The 17912-nt window shown below is 41.0% G+C and overlaps 1 long non-coding RNA gene across 3 annotated transcripts in view; it reads right to left on the minus strand.

The window, feature by feature from the left end:
* LOC122550817 (uncharacterized) overlaps positions 1 to 17912 on the minus strand; it is a 333113-nt gene that overhangs the window by 72636 nt on the left and 242565 nt on the right. For 2 of the 3 annotated variants that reach the window (XR_015757470.1, XR_015757468.1), the window contains exon 3: positions 2348 to 2450. The exons of the other annotated variant lie outside the window; for it this stretch is intronic. This is a non-coding gene — a long non-coding RNA (uncharacterized LOC122550817). The remainder of the gene's footprint in view (positions 1 to 2347; positions 2451 to 17912) is intronic. 3 annotated transcript variants of the gene reach the window in all.

The raw sequence follows: 17912 nt of genomic DNA on the forward strand, positions 1-17912 counted from the left end.
TTTCTTGAACCATATGCTTAAGCAGAGTAACTTTTAGTTCAGTGCATGAAGCTTTTAAATAAGGTAATGGACCCACCCAGTTTGAGAGGCTGATAAACAAGAGTAAAGCAGTCCTCCGGTCTTCCGGCACCTCATGAGGCCAGAGAGGATTTGAAAATTACAGCGAGGGCCTCTGGTATCTGCTCCTTTGCCTCCGATAACAATCTGTAATACATCACATCCAGCCCTGCACTTCTATTCCATATTTCAGGCTGCTGAACTTGTTATTACCTCCTGTCACTCTACGTTAATTTCTTCCGATATTTCATAGTCCCCCACCCTAATGTCTATTTCTGTGCTGTTCTTTTGTATTGTGAAGACCAGTGCAAAATATTCAATGAAGACTGTGTCCATGCTTTCTAGGTCACACAAGATTGCCTTGAAGGTCCCTAATGGTCCTTACACGTCCCCTTGTTATCCCCTTGCTGTTTAAATATTTTAAAAATCCTTTGGGTGTTCCTTTATTCTGTCTGCCAATGTTTTTGCATGATTTGGAGATGCCGGTGTTGGACTGGGGTGTACAAAGTTAAAAATCACACAACACCGGGTTATAGTCCAACAGGTTTAATTGGAAGCACTAGCTTTCGGAGCGCTGCTCCTTCATCAGGTGATTGTCGTTCTTGCATGCACTCTCTTTTATTTCCTAATTTCCTTTTTGAAGATCACTCTTGCACTTTTTATACTTCTCTAAGAATTCTGCTATAATGAGGCCTTGGTATCTACCATGATATCCAGACTTCTCCAGTCTTGCTCCCAACTTTTGTCTTTAGAGGAATGTTTATGTCCTGTACTCGTGCTATCTCCTCCTTGAATTCTTCCCACTGTTCTGACACAGTTTCACAAGTTCTACAAGTAGCTTCTTCCAGCCCACTTGAGGCAAATCATTTCTTATCTTGTAAAATCAACCATTCCTCAATTTAGAACTTTTATTCCCAGTCCATCTTCATCCTTTTCCATAACTACCCTAAATCTAACTGAGTTATGGTGACTATCTCCAAAATGCTCCCTAACTGATATGCCTTCCACCTGCCTGAACTTGCCTTGGAATATTAATTGTAGAATTGCCAAGTCCAACAAGGGACCATACCAGCTAAAAGAAAATCCTGTTGAACGTAATTTCAGAACTTTGCTCCTTCCCTACCTTGCACTCTTAAAACATTCCAATTCATATTTGGGTGATTAAAATCCTCTATTCCAGCCTTATTATTTTTACATTTCTCTGAAATTTGATTACCTATTTGATCCTCTATTAGGTCAATAGTATAGACACAAACGCTTGTTTTGCCCTTATGTGGTTTTTAATTCTGCCCATATGGCCCCAGTTAATGATCTTTCCAAGACATCCTCCCTCCATATTGCTCTAATTGATTCTTCGATCAACATTGCAATCCTCCAGTCGTAAAGGAACTCTCCAAATCCCAGAAAATACAGGGGAATTCTTCATTGTTAATAAAGGTAGAACAATCAGTATACTGTCAAAACTAATTGATTGTACATGTTTTGTAAAATATTATTCTGATTTAGTAGCATTTGTTTTGTTTATGCAGCATCCAGGGAACAGGAGAATCGACGTTTCGGGCATAAGCCCTTCTTCAGGAAACGTTGATTCTCCTGTTCCCTGGATGCTGCCTGACCTGCTGCGCTTTTCCAGCAACACATTTTCAGCTCTGATTTCCAGCATCTGCAGACCTCACTTTCTCCCCTTTGTTTTGTTTATGTCTTGCTCGGTAAATCTCTTTGTAAATCTCATGTCTTAAAACATAAAATCTTTTGGCATAATTCTTTCTGTTAATAAATGGTAATGTGTCTTTCTTTTTAAAAGTTACTGGACTCCCTCAAAATCAAAACATGGTCTCTACTAAAGTCCGGAAGTCAAATAAAATCCTAAGGTTCAACCTCAAACAATTTCCAGGACGTGATATAGAATTAATGGCTGAGGAATAGAGCCTGTGACCGGAACCAAGGAACCTTGATTATCCGAACTACATGGGCAGGGAGTATTTTGTTCGGATAATAGAATTTTTGGATAATCAAATGTTCGGACAATACAGTTTACCCAACTTTGAGATCGTGTTTGGATAAGCAGAAATTTGGATAATTGACGTTTGGATAATTGACGTCTAGTTTGAGGAAATTTCTGCGTGTTCAGTACTGGCTATCCGACAAGCAAGCTGACAATTTAGAAACTGTGTAAGGGTTTAAAGCAAACAACATATAATACAAGGATCAGCAATAGTGGATTAGGTCAACACTGTTCAGAGTACAAACTTTATTATATCAATCAATGAAGCATATTAGCACTCTGTACCTGAAATTCCTCCAAGGATACTGAGCAAGATGACAGAGAAATCATACAATCACTGGCTGTCAACAATGCCTTGGTTTGAGGATGGATAGCTTTCTTCCAACATCTGTAGGAAAGAATGTTATGTCTAATTTGTACATGCCTGGAAGCTAAACGTGATCTGTTCAAACAATTTGTGCTTTCTGTCACCTGCCACTGAACACACATGAGCTTTCAAAACTGATTCTTTTTTTTAGCATTTGTGAAAAGTTCTGTGCATGAATAAAATATACAATTGTGACAGCAATTCTTAATTTTCTAAAGTGGATGAAGTTTGGTTATTTTGTAAATGATTATTAAATCAGGTTAGGTTGGTTTATATGCTTGTGTGCATTACTGCAATAAGGGTAGGGGAGTCCAGAACTAGAGGGTATGGGTTTAAAGTGAGAGGGCAAAGATGTAACAGTGACCTGAGGGGCAACGTTTTCATGTAGAAGGTGGTGTAAATATGGAATGAGCTGCCAGAGGAAGTAGTGGAGCCAGGTACAATTACAGCATTTAAAAGGCACCTGGATGGGTATATAAATAGGAAAGGTTTAGAAGGATATGGGCCAAATGCTGGCAAATAGGATTAGATTAGTTAGGATAACTGATCGGCAGTTTCTGGTCAATGGTAACCCCCAGGATGTTGATAGTGGGAGATTCAATGATGGTAATGTTATTAAATGTCAAGGGTGATGGTTACAGTTTTTATTGCTGGAGATATCCATTGCCTAGCACAAGTACGGCATAAATGTTCCTTGCAACCTATCAGCCCAAACCTGATTATTGTTGAGGTCTTGCTGAATTTGGAGATGGACTGCTTCAGTGTTTGAGAAGACACAGTCTTTGACTTTCAGAACCTCAGCAAGACTCTTTCTAGTACGATAGTTGCTCTATATGCAATTTACTCATCGCACTTGTGGGTGATGTAATTGGGAATGGGGAAATTAATTTTGGCAATTTTTTTTTTAACAAGCATGCAAGAAATGCAGATTCATGCAAATAGGCATTCTGACACTTCCTGTTAAAAATCCTGCCATCAGGAAGCTGGCTTTTAGCCCTGTGACACGTGAAGTTTCCCGGTTGCCTTGCTTCCACTCCCAGGTATCTCAAATGTAGTAGTCATAGATTCAGTCTCTTTATCCAGGTCATTGACATAGATTGTAAATAGCTAAAGCCCCAGTACTTATTCCTGTGGAAATTCACTAGTTGCAGTTTGCCGACCCAAACAGACCAATTTGTCAATGCTCTCTGCTTCCTGTTAGCTAACCAATTCTTTTTCCATGTCAATATGTTACCCACTAAACTATGAGCTTTTATTTGAGGTAGTAACATTTGATATGGTATCAAAGGCCCTTTGGAAATCCAAGTATAAAAGTGGTCTATACGTTCCCCTTCAGCCACTTTGCTTGTTACATCCTCAAAGAACTTTAATAAATAAGTTAAAATTAATTACTCTTTCATCACATAATGTTCTGCCTCATCACATGATATTTTTCTAAGTAGCCTGCAATAATGTCCTAAGTAATGGATCGTAACACTTCCCCTCAGACAAATATTGGCTAATTGGCCTGTAGATTCTTACTTTCTGTCTCACTCCTTTCTTGAAAATAAGTGTAACATTTACACTTTCCTGATATGCTGGAGCTATTACAAAATTTAAGAAATTTTGGAAGATTATAACCAATGCATCTACAAGCCAAATTCAAATATCAGTAAGTAGAGGTCCACAGCACAGGAAAAGGCCCTTCAGCTCATTGAGTCTGTGCTGATCAATAATGGCCACCTAAATTTACAAATCAAAGCAAGACTCATAAAAGTATAAGAAAGTCAAGTTGCAGATTGCAAAGGGAAGGAAAATATCCCTGGAACCATAGCGTGGCAAGTGCTATATATCTTTCTGACTATTCAGTGGTCATCCAATCTTTTCCTCATTACTTTTCCATCAAGTTGCCCCAACTCATGACCATGATCATACTAAGTTACATTTTTCAAATGAAAATAAGATTTAAAGGCCAGCTCAAGGCTTTACCTTCTCACCATATTTCAATTAGGAGACAGACCTTCGCAAAATGAATCAGATTCTAAATCAAATTCAGACAGCAAAATCAAGTAGGAGTCTCTTTAGTGACCTTTTATGTTCTCTGTGGAGGCTTAATCCATTACTTCAAATTTCAGCACAGTTTAAACAACAACATTCAAAGTAAAATAAATGCTTCAAATGAAGTTTGAAGTTGGGCTTAGTTTTCAAAGTAATGCAAATATGAAAATAAAGTCCTACCCAAGTTCACTTTATGCCTGCAAATTCATGGTATTTCCCAAAATCAGGTCGATGTTCATCATTCCTCATTTTAATACGTTTGCAAAGAGATAAGCAAGAATTATGGTATCCCAATATTTCTATTATCATTTCTGAAGCAATGACAAAGACACAAACATAATATTTTTAAGGAGAAAATACTCTGAAAACATTCTGTTGTTCTGACTACAGAGATTTAAATTTACCACAAGAATGTTCTCATTTTGTCAATACAAGTGAAATGTTGTACTGACACATGCTCGAAGGCAGTCATGTCAACTGCAAGAGTGCGAAATAACTGAGTATGCCATGTGGAGGCATTGATAGTTGTCAGGCTGGAACCTGTACCTAAAGAGTCAAGGACTGGTTATTATAGAAATGTGATACCTGAACAAGGGATATATTGAACTATGTTGTTGCACCTGCATGTTAATGAATTCCTTGAGGGTTAAAACATGATGCACTTAAAGGATACATAACACAATATTCTATAGAGAAGATACAAAGGAGATTTATGAGGATGCTGCCAGGAATGGGAAATTCTAACTTGTCAGTGAAGTTTGAATAGGTCGGCACTGTTTTCTTTGGAACAGAAGTGGCTGAGTGGAGGTTTAAATGAGGTGTATAAAATTATGAGGGGAAGATAGAGTGGATTCAAAGGAGCTGTTTCCATTACCAAAGAGGTCAGTAACCCTATTTTGCTTTTCCTCTGAGCTGGGATCATAACTCAAGGTTTCTTTAAACAGTATTCACAATATGTTCATGATGATAAGTCAGCAGTGATCCCTACTCTGAACTGCACTAGTTCAAACCTTCAAGCACAGTCTCCAACTCATAACTACAGAGGTTGCATTTACGTCACAGCACACCTCAGAAGCTCATCTTCATATGCATTAAACCCGATTTCAACACCTCCACTCAAGTACTTTCTCAGTTCTCTGTATCATGAACTGAAAGTATTTTCTTCACATTGGGGACTGAAAACATTAGGCATAAAAGATTTGCATCAAACTAGATGTCCTTCCAAAAGCACCATTTCTCTCCGTTGTCCATGGTTACACATGAAAATATAAACAAAGAACATCAGATATTGGAAATCTGAAACAAAACCAGGCAATGGAGAAACTCAGCAGGTCTGACAGCATCTATAGAAAGAAAAACAGAGTTAATGTGTCAAGTCCAGAAACCCTTCATCAGAGTTGAAAATAGCTAGGAAAAAACAGCATTAGTCCTGATGACAGAATGATGGATTGAATAAAGTATATAGGAACTAGGAGCAAGAGTAGACAATTCAGTCTCTTGAGCCTGTTTGACCATTTAATATGATGATGGTTGATCTCATCCTGGCCTCAACTCCACTTTCCTGGCCGATCCCCATCGCTCTTCAACTTGTTACTAATTAAAAATCACTCTGTCTCCTCCTTAAATTTATTCAATGTCCTGGCATTCCTAAATTCAAAACCGTTTGAGAAAAGCAATTCCTACTCATACAATAAATTAAAACAAAGACTGCGGATACTGGAAATCTGAAACGAAAACAGAAATTACTGAAGAATCTCAGCAGATCTGGCAACATTAACAGGGTTAATATTTCAAGTGCAGTGACCCTTCTTCAGAACTGATAGCATCTGGGAAGAAGTAGTCTTGATGTTGGAAAGGGTGAAAAAGAAAGAGAGGATAAGTGGGTCCCATCTCTACACTCTGTATTCTATTCTCTCTCTCTCTCTCTCTCTCTCTCTCTTTCTCTCTCTCTGTCTCTCTCTCTCTCTCTCTCTCTCTCTCTCCCCCCCTCTCTCCCCCCAATCATCAGCACGCTTACCTTTATTGGTCAGTGCATTGAATATAGGAGTTGGAATGTCATGTTATGGCAGTACAGGACATTGGTTAGGCCACTTTTGGAATATTGCATTAAATTCTAGGTTCATTGCTAGATGTTGTTAAACTTGAAAGGGTTCAGAAAAGATTTACAAGGATGTTGCGAGGGTTGGAGGGCTTGAGCTATCAGGAGAGCCTGAATAGGCGAGGGGTATTTTCCCTGAAGCATCAGAGGCTGAGGGGTGACCTTATAGAGGTTTATAAAATCATGTCGGGCATGGATAGGGTGAATAGTCAAAGTCTTTTCCCCAAGGTAGGGGAGTGCAAAACTAGAGAGCGTAGATTTAAGGTGAGGGTGGAAGGATTTAAATTGGACCTCAGGGTGAACTTTTTCAGGCAGAGGGTGGTACATGTATGGAATGAGCTGCCAGAGGTAATGATGGAGGCTGGTATAATTACAACTTTTAAAAGGCACCCGGGTGGGTATATGAATAGGAAGGGTTTAGAGGGAGATTGGCCAAATGCTGCCAAATAGGACTAGATTAATTTGGGATATCTGGTAGGCATGGACAAGTTGGACCGAAGTTGTTTCCAATTTTGTAACTCTAAAATCTACAGCTATATGATAGCAGAAACAGTTTACTGTGTTAACCAATATCAGCACATAGAATCCAATCTTAAGAATTGTATAATAATACCTTTTCAAAAGGGTTTGTTTTGCAGCAAATAACCAACAAGTACAAGAACATTCATTCACCTCCTTGGTGTCTGTAATGCTATGTACAAGTTTTGTTCCTGGCAAAGTTTCAGATTCTCGTTCTGCTTTACCATCGCATAAGAGCTGATAGGCATCACTGTTCTACTTTATTAGCAACATAATTACATTTTGAATTTGTTACATCGTATTCTCAAGTTTAGAGTGAGTGAATCGTTAGAAGACTATAGCATGTGTATTCGTTTCTTCAAAAGACTCAAGTGATGTCTGCACATTATTGATAACAATCTTTTCAGAGATGGTAGCTTGTCCTTGAAGATTTGCTGTCAGGACTGTCAGGACTATGTGTGTAGTTGCTTCAAACATCATAATTCAATACAGTTGTCTCTAACAGTATGCCCAGAATGCTTAGGCAATGGTGAAGAATTATCTGGGCACTCAGGCAAAAGTAGAACATCATTCCCAAGTTTCGGGATTACTAAAGGACATTAATGTATATGGAAAGTTTGTTGTTCTCTATAATCCTGTACACATTCGTAATGCTATATCTGTTTGTCTCTGCTCACTTTCTGGTTGAAGAACATCAGAGAGATTTTGATGGACTGAATAAATGAATGGAGAGTCAGCTTAAGATTTTGCCACTTCTATTAGAGACCCAATGCCATTCTATACCTCTGAAAATGTTCCTTCCATAATTTCCATTTATATACCTGCATCAACCCTCCAATGACATCTGAGGGCTGTGGAGGGGGCCAGTTGGCTTGGTTGACAGGAAGCTGAAAATGTGTTGCTGGAAAAGCCCTTCAGGGCTCATGCCTGAAACATCGATTCTCCTGCTCCTTGAATGCTGCCTGACCTGCTGCGTTTTTCCAGCAACACATTTTCAGCTCTGATCTCCAGCATCTGCAGTCCTCACTTTCTCCTTGGTTGACAGGAAGGAGAGTGGGGACGAGATCACTGCCAACAACAGAGGGTTCAATCCCCAGTCTTTCTGGAGTGGATTCAGGATTTACCTCCTTGTCATATCCTGTGGTGGAGGTCATGGTGCTCTGGGCCAGACTTTCATTCATTCAGAGAACTGAAGAATAAGATACTTGCATCTCAGGCAGTTCAAGCAAAGGATTACTAAGCCAATTCCTGGGATGAAGGATATGAGCAAGCTGAGACTACTCTCACTGAAGTTCATTAGAATGAGAAGTGATGTGATTGAAACAACTGGATTCTGAGGGTGCTGAAGAGGGTCAATGCTGAGAGAATACTTCTTTTGTGATTATCTAGAATGAGAGGGAATAGTTTCAAACTAAGGGCTCTGTCATTTGAAATGAAGATGAGGAGGATCTTCTTTTTTGAGAAGTTTGTTAATCTTTGGAATTCTCTACTCAGAAGCCAGAAAAGTGTTGTCATTGAAAACATTTCAGGGCAAGTTGCATAGATTTTTGATCTACAAAAGGATGTCAAAAGTTATAAGAGACAGGGGCCACAATCAGATCAAGGGGCCCAATGGTCTACTTCTGCTCCAAGTATGATTAGATTAGATTAGATTCCCTACAGTGTGGAAAGAGGCCCTTCGGCCCAATAAGTCCACACTGACCCGCCGAAGAGCAACCCACCCAGACCCATTCCCCTACACCTAACACTGTGGACAATTTAGAATGGCCAATTCACCTAACCTGCACATCTTTGGATTGTGGGAGGAAACTGGAGCACCCAGAGGAAACCCACGCAGACACAGGGAGAATGTGCAAACTCCACACAGATAGTTGCTTGAGGTGGGAATTGAACCCCGGTCCCTGGCACTGCGAGACAGCAGTGCTAACAACTGTGCCGCCCTATACTCTTTAGCGCCCAACCACTCCTATACCTCTCTTTGCCAAACTGCATGTCCTGTTATTATGATGCTAGTGGCTAATATGACACTAAATGAAAGCAATTCAGTGAAACTCACTCGTACTCCATTGCCAATTAAAATCACCTTACTCAATTTAAAATAAAATATGTTATCCTTTTACTGATGCAAGCACTGAACAGCTGCAAGATATAATTGAGATCACTCGCTTTGCTTTACAACCAAGTAAGACTGCAGCTGTAGTCATCTAATTTTGTTTTGTTTCAACAGCAACTTTATTAATAAGTCAATATGAAATCCTGAGAGCAACTTAACACTGCAATGCTGTCCTTTAATGCAGATGACATAGAAATACATGGAAAGTAAAAAATTGGAATAGGCCTGTCCAGGCAAGCTCTCCAAAGGGTTGTTGGAGGAGGTTGGTCATTTTAACTGCAGGCTCAAAGATAAATGCAAACTCACTGGCCACCTCTTCTTTAGCTGGACAATGTAAATAGGATGGTGATGAAGAGCAGAACCCCTTTCTACACCACTACCCAAAGGGCATATCAAACAATGCAAGGGCTGATATTATGAAGTGCAGCTGTTAGTGAAACCATATTCTAGGCCACCTCACTGCTGTTCGGAGAATAGTTAAAGAAAATAACTGCAAGTGAGATGTAAAGTTTAACTTAATGGTTTTGATGAGTAGTACAAAATCCTCTTTAGAACAAAGAAACAACTTTATTTACATAACACAACAAAGAACTACAGATGCTGAAGATCTGTGGAGAGAAAGCAGAGTTAAGGTTTTGAGTCCAGTGACCCTTCTTCAGAACTAACAGTAGTTAGGACAAGGTGGTATTTATGACAGGATGAGGGTGTGGTGAGGGAGTGTTTGTAGGGATGGGGTGGTGTGGGTGGAAGGAATGAGCAGATAGGTGACAATAGAGCCCAGAGAGAGTGAAAGAAAGTTAGACAGAAAAATGATGGTTGATTGTAAGCCAGGGAGGAAGAAAAGCTAATAATGAGGAACATAATTAACATAAGTAGGTGAAGATAGGTTGGCTGTGCTGAAAGTAACCCATGTTATGGTAGGACCATGGATTGGGGGGCTGGGGGAGTGGGGAGACAGAAGGAGGTGCTTATGCTCTAAAATGATTGAGTTTGATATGGAGTCCTGAAGGCTACAGGGTGCCCAAATGGAAAATGAGATGCTGTTCTTCCAGTTTTCACTGAGTGTCACTGGAGCATTGCTGCAGGCCTGAGACAGAAACCTTGGGTTGGGGGGTGGGTGGTGTTGGTGTTGAAATGGCAGGCAACTGGAAGCTCAAGGTCATTTTTCTGTACAAAGAATGTAGATATTCAGCAAAGCAGTCACCCGTTCTGCATTTTATCCCCCTGATGTCAAGGAGACCACAGTGTGACTGGTATATACAGTAGACTTGATTGAGCAGGTAAATCGCTGCTTCATCTGAAACTTTGGATAGTGAGGTAGGAGGAGGCAAACAGGTAAATGTTACACCTTCTGTGATTGCATGGAAAAGTGCTGTGGGAGGTGTGGGATTTGTTGGGATTGGCGAAGGGTTGGACCAACGTGTCCCAGAGGGGAATAGTCCCTGCAAAATGCGGACTAGGGAAGGGAGGAGAATATATGTCTGGTAGTGACTGCTGGAGGTGGAAGAAATGGCAGCTCATGATCCTTTGGATGCAAATGTTAGTGGGTTATAAGTGAGAACCAGAAGAACACAACTATCTGCTAAATCTGCTGAGTTTCTCCAGAAATGTCCATTTTTGTTTCAGCTCTATTTAAACCTTTTCATTATGATAATGAGAAAAGGCAAACGTCCCTCATGGTTGCTGACAGCAGTCGTAAATCTACAATTTCTATGAAGTCCAAAATTTTGTTGTTTTTTAGCACTGGCATTAATTCTAGCAATAGTTATATTTTTACAAGAGCATTCGCACATCAGTAAATGAATGATTGGAAATTATTCATCTCCCTATATCTAACTGCAAGTACAACTTGTTAATGTAAAGTATGCAACTTGTTAATGTAAGCTCTGCAACAATCCTGACGGAGGGTTTATGTCCGAAACGTCGATTCTCCTGCTCCTGTACCTTTTTGTTGTCATAGTTTTTACATCCAACATTTATGGGGAGGCAGAGATGGATCCAGCCAGGAAATTTGGAAATCTGAGTTTCCCAGACATCTTGTTGAAATTAACAGCAGTGGAGGGAGGTGAAGGATTGAGGGGCAAGTTCTGGTCAAGGGAATAACTGGGCAAGTTTTGATGAGGGAAGAATTATGGAGTTTGTGGGAGATTACGGGCAATTGGCGATGGCAGGAATTTAGAGAGGCCCAAAGAATTAATTGGTTGTGCTTACAGTAATTGCTGAAAGAGAAGCATGTTTCCTGTTGAGCCTGATGGAAACCCTCGTGGTTCTCCTGACCCATAAGTAGTGCTGTAAAATCTATCCCTTTTTAGTCAAAAAGAAAAAGGATGCATATGTAAAGCTTAGGAAACTGAAGATAGACTCAGTCCTTAAGCAATGCAAAAAAAGCAAGAAAGAAGTCAAGCAAGGAATTAGGAGGGCTAAAGGGGGCCACGAAATGTCTTTGGCAAACAGGATTAAGGAAAATCCCAAGGTGTTTAATCCATACATAAGGAGTAAGAAAGTAGCTAGAGAAAGGGTAGGTCCACTCAAGGACAATGGAGGGAATTTTTGCATGGAATCGGAGGAAGTGGGTGAGGTCCTTAATGAATACTTTTCATTCGTATTCACAAAGGAGAAGGACATGTGAATCTCAGGAAGGGCATGTTGATATTCTACTGCATTGCAATGTATAAAAGGAGATAGTGCTAGGTGCTTTAAAAAGTAGACAAGTTCCCAGGACCTGATGGGATCTGTCCTACAATGCTGTGGGAGGCAGGTGAGGAAATTGCTGAGTCCTTGAATGAAACCTTTGTACCCTCTTTCATCACAGGAGAGGTCCCAGCGGATTGGACGAAAGTGAGGACTGCAGATGCTGGAGATTAGAGTCAAGATGAGAGTGGTGCTGGAAAAGCACAGCAGGTCAGGCAGCATCCGAGGAGCAGGAAAATCAGCATTTCGGGCAGGAGCCCTTCATCAGGAATCATTCGCTGATTTTCCTGCTCCTCGGATGCTGCCTGACCTGCTGTGCTTTTCCAGCACCACTCTCATCTTGACCCCAGAAGATTGGAGAAGAGCCAATGTTTTTCTTTGATTAAGCAGGGCAACAGGGATAATCTGAGAAATTATAGGCTGGTGAGCTTTATATCAGTGGTAGGGAAATTATTGGAGAATACTCTTAGCGATAGGATTTACTCATACTTGGAAAAATACAAACTTAATGCAAGTGGCACCATGACTTAGTGCAGGGTTGATGTGATTGAGTTTTTTGAGAAATTGGCAGCAATGATTGAAGAGGGCAGGATGGTGGATGTTGTCCATATGGACTTTAGCAAAGCCTTCAACAAGGTTCCTCATGGCAGGCTGATACAAAAGATGAAGTCACATCAGATATGCAGTCAGCTGGTAAGATGATACAGTAGTCATAGAAGATAGAGAGTAACTGTCAAAGGATGTTTTTCTGACTGGACATGTGCGACCAGTGGTTTTTTGCACTGCTGGGACCCCTGTTGTTTGCAACAGATGTAAATGATTTTGAGAAGAATGTGGTTGGCCTGATTAGTAAGTTTGCAGATGACACAAAGATTGGGGGAGCTGCAGACAGTGAGGAGGATTTCCAGAGGATACAGCAGGATGTAGATAGGCTGGGGAATTGGGTGGAGGAATGGCAAATGGAGTTTAATCCAGACAAATGTAGAGTGATACTGGTGAAGTACGGAAATATACAGTAAATTGCAGAACCCTTAGTAGCATCAACATATAGAGGGATCTTGCATACATTTCCCTGAAAGTGGCAACATGAGTGGATAAGGTGATCAAGAAGGCATATAACAGCCTTGGCCTCATCAGTTGGAGCATAGAATATAAAAATTAGCAAGTCATGTTACAGCTGTATATAACTTTAGTTAGGACACATTTTGGAATATTATGTACAGTTCTGGTCGCCACACTAGCAGAAGAATGTGGCGGCTTTGAAGAGAGTACAAAAGCAGTTTACCACGATGTTGCCTGGTATGAGGAGATTAGCTATGAGGAGAAATTGGACAAACTTGAGTTATTATCACTTGAACATCTAAGGATGAGGGACAATGTGCTAGAAGTTCATAAAATTACGAGACGCAGGGACAGAATGGATCATCTGAGTCTTTTTCCCAGGGTAGAACTGTCAATTACTGGAGCGCATATGTTTAAGATTTAAAAAAGGGTAAGTTTAAAGGAGACTTTTATTTTACACAGAGGGTGGTAAGTACCTAAAATATGTTGCCAGAGGTGGCAGAGGCAGATACAATAGCGATATTTAAGAGGCACCATGACAGATACATGAGTAGGCAGGAAATATAGGGACACAGACCACTTAAAGACAAAAGCTTTTTAGTTTAGAAAGGCATCATGTGTCAGCACAGTCTTGGTGGGCCAAAGGGCCTGTTCCTGTATTGTTCTGTTCTTCATTTCTTTACTTTTGTTTTCTCCTGCCTCCTTTGACAAGCCAGGTTTTCTGCTGGAAAGCTGGCAGTAATGAGTAAAAGGTTTTTAAAATTATAAAAATGGAGCAACCAAAAATTCTTGAAGTCTTTAGTGACCAGCCAGCCTTCTGAAACCAATCGATTTTGTTCCTCTGCCCAGTAAGTGACCCACCTCTTAAATAACTAAATGGGTTGATGAGGTCAAATTAGGGTTATATCTGCATGTCATTTCATTTTAACCTCTTGCCTGTCCTACCCCAAGTCATCTTGGCAGATAAAATTGCCTTCTTTGTCTCAACTTGCAAATGTTAAAATGATTTCAAATTTAATTGATATTTGACGCTTACACAATATAAGTTTTATTTTCACTGCATAAAACGTCAACATGCGGTTCTGTCAAATGACGATAATATCCTTCTTATTAATATGGATACTTAGTGCTGATTACAAAGTAGTCATAATCTATTCAAGAGCTTGGATCATGCACTAAAATGTAAGAGAGATATCTAAGAGTTGTAAAGCTGTTCTTTAGTATTAGATTACAGCCTTAAGATCCAGTGCATTATGTCTATCATTACTTATAATGAATACACTGTTTCCATTTTACCTGGGAGGTATAATTCCGCTTTTGGTTTTTTTTGTAATCTTTGATGAAGAAATGTAGAACACAGGGAAATAATCTTAGGGCTGAAGTAATCACAGGCTGCCTTAAAAGTGGCACCAGCAGGACACAATGCACAAAGCTAATCCCATATTTCATAGGTGGAGAGCTAATTTCCTCTCACCTTGACCTTTAAGTATTTACTAGTGCAGTCTCATCAATGGGTAGGAATCAGAAGGTTTCCTGATCAGGTCGGGAGTCAGGCGGGGCTGCCCACTCTCTCCTGCCTTGTTTGTGCGTTGTGTAGAACTCTTTACAGAGTCGATCAGGAAGGATGTGAGCCGGTGGGGGGAGGTGATTATTCCAGACAGCGGAGGCCTGCAGGTCAAATCTTCCCTGTATATGGATGACGTTGCTGTTTTCTGCTCGGATTTGCTGTCAGTGTGCAGACTCATGGCCATCAGTGACCAGTTCGAACTGGCCTTGGGAACCAAGATAAATTGAAGAAGAGACAGGCCATGTTCTTTGGGAACTTGGCCAACTGATCCTTTATCCCCTTCACTGTCAGTACAGAGTACCTAAAGGTGCTAGGAATATAGTTCAGAGGAGCATATTGCGAAGGTGAGGTGGAACCTGGGCAGTTGGGAGCACCCTCTGTATTGTGGGTAAAAACCTGGTCATCAGGTGTGAGGCACTCTCTCTGCTGTTTATTCAGCGCAGATCTGGCCCACTCCCAGAACCTCCTCAATTGCTGTCACCCAAGCCATCTTCCACTTCATCTGGAGATCTATGTGGGCCGTGTCCGCCGGGGTATGTGTATAAAACTCTAGATCAAGTGGAACGACACTGTCCTCAACCAGATGACCATCTTTGTGTGCGGCTGCATCTAGCTGTGCACAGACCCTCAGTACGCAAACACCAAATCTCACAATATACTGTGGTTCTATCTGTCCCCAGGTATGTGAAGGATGCTCTGGCCTCATTGCTGCTGGGTGCTTCAAGTAGTTGGATCATTCCAGTGGTTATCACTGCTGTCTCACAGCGCCAGGGATGTGGGTTGGATTCCAGCCTCGGATGACTGTCTGCGTGGAGTTTGCACATTCTCCCCGTGTCTGCGTGGGTTTCCTCCGGGTGCTCTGGTTTCCTCCTACAGTCCAAAGATGTGCATGTTAGGTGAATTGGCCATGCTAAACTGTCCATAGTATTCAGCGATGTGTAGGTTAAGAGCATTAGTCTGGGATAAATGTAAAGTGATAAGGTAGAGGAATGGGCCTGGGTGGGATGCTCTTTGGAGGGTCAATGTGGGCTTGTGGGGCCAAATGGCCTGTTTCCACATTGTAGGGATTCTATAAACTGAAGGGATTCTATTCTGTATCACCCGTCCTTCAAGAAAAAACATTATAAAGAAAAACAACTTTGACCACACATTCAGCTAGCAGTGGTTAGCTTGTAGCAGCCTCAAGATCCTTCAGGAAAAGGAGAGGGTGGATCCTGTTGGGTTTTTCCCTCAGCCAGCTGTCAAAGTCATTTGTCAAAATGTTTCATCACCAGAATTTTCCAAAAAAACACCAAGATGTAGCTTGGCTGGTGATGAGAAGGGCACTGCCTGACAGGCCGTTCACGCATGCCTGGACTCTGACACCACCACACGCTGCTCTCAAAGTGGATATACTGGTGAGGAGACTGTCACACATCTCAATGTGGAATATGCCTTTGCAAATAAGATCTGGGGAGAGATGCATTGGCTTTTATCAAAGTTTTTCCTGAGCAGTTCCATGACTTAGGAATCTTTTTCCTGGGACATATATCGGGACAATCATCAGTTATGCCTGGAGGACCATCAACTCAGTGAAAAGTGCCCTTTGGTCCGCCCAACGCCTGTTGATCTTCTAATGTAAAGAGTTGACCTTGACCGGGTGTTGCAGACTTACACATTCCAAGGTCTAGGACTACATGCTGAGGGATGCACTAAAACCCGAGGCAGCTGCTGCCAAGGTGTAGTGGGGAAAGAGCACCAATTAAGGTCTTTCTGCTGAAGTATGAAGAGGAACTGTTCAGTTGTCAGACTCTGTCATTGCCTCAGTTATGTTAATAGTGTCCTCCAAGAGTAAGAAATGCCTTTGGTTTTTTGGAACTGCAGGGAATGTCAAATTCCAATGTTTGTTTTTCTTGACTGTATTGGTCTGCTTTAATATCTGCAAATGTCAATAAAGATATTTCATGAACAAAGTGTATTTTTGTAATTAAAAAAAATTACTCATGCTCATATATGCAATACTGCCTTTCTTAGGTAATATTGGTAAATGAAGCCTAATGAGATTCTGGGTTTTATTAATGAGGCATAGAACAAAACAAATGGCAAGAAGTTATGAGAACGTGATCTAATACACTAGGTCAGTGCGCACTGAAGCATTGCTAGGACTTTGAAGCCGATTCTGAAGAGATGGTTCCAGGGATAAGCAATACTGGAGCACAGACAAACTGGGCAAAATAGAGTTGTTTTCCTTAGAGTAAAGAAGGCTCAAAAATGGTTTGATATCCATGTTTAAAGCCTGGAATAATTTCCATCAAAGAAAAGTTGTTTCCTGTAGGTGCGATAACCAAAGACCACAGAGTTAAGTCAATTGACAGAAGATTCAGAAGTGACTCAAGGCAAAAAAAAAACACAGATATGGTTCACACTTAAATATACTACCTGAGAGGGCAATAGATGCACATTCAATGGTGCACTTTAAAAAGGAAATTGGGTGAATGATGCAGAGGAAATACTTGCAGGATATAGGGAAAGAATGGCATAGTACTGTAGGATTTTATGGGGACAGAGTGGCAGAGTAGGACAATATCAGGAAAGAAGTGAGAATTCAGGGAAACTAACAAACACTAAAATTCACAACTGATCTTGGAGGAGCCTGTTTGGAAGAGGTCATAGCACAGAAAGAGATACTGTGACCTTACAGTAAGTCTACAGTAGTGAGTAGAGTGGGTTCTTTCTTGCGGTTGAGCAGGACATTGGTTAGGCCACTTTTGGAATATAGTGTGCAATTCTGGTCTCCTTCCTATCAGAAGGATGTTGTGAAACTTTAAAGGGTTCAGAAAAGATTTACAAGGATGTTGCCAGGGTTGGAGGATTTGAGCTATAGGGAGAGGCTGAACAGACAGGGGCTGTTTTCCCTGGAGTGTAATGCAGCTCCCCCTCTCTATCACGCCTGAAACATCTAAACCCTGGAGTGCTGAGCTCCCAGTTCTGCTCTTCTCTGAACCCAGCTCTTGTAATGCTACTACATTGAAAGTCCATATACGAATCCAGGCTCTAACATCAGCCGCCTTACCTGTTATACTCCTTACATTAAAATAAATACACTTCGGACCCCTAGTCCTATGTTCATTCACCTGATCCTGCCTGTTCTTCCTATTTGACTTACTTGAATTAATCTGTACCTTCTCCTCAATCACTCCAAACTCTGACCGACTGCTCGGGCTCCCAAACCCCCTGCCATGCCAATTAAAATCTACCCGAGTAACACCAGCGAACTTTCCAGCAAGGATATTGGTGTCCCTCCAGTTTAGCTGCAACCCGTCTTTCTTGTATGGGTCCCTTGTATGCCCTTGAAGAAATCTCAATGATTCTGGATGTTGTGAAACTTGAAAAGGTTCAAAAAAGACTTACAAGGAT

The sequence above is a fragment of the Chiloscyllium plagiosum genome, unplaced genomic scaffold (genome assembly GCF_037043375.1).
Source record: "Chiloscyllium plagiosum isolate Xiang-an unplaced genomic scaffold, Cpla_swu_hap1 HiC_scaffold_6, whole genome shotgun sequence".
Lineage (NCBI taxonomy): Eukaryota > Metazoa > Chordata > Chondrichthyes > Orectolobiformes > Hemiscylliidae > Chiloscyllium > Chiloscyllium plagiosum.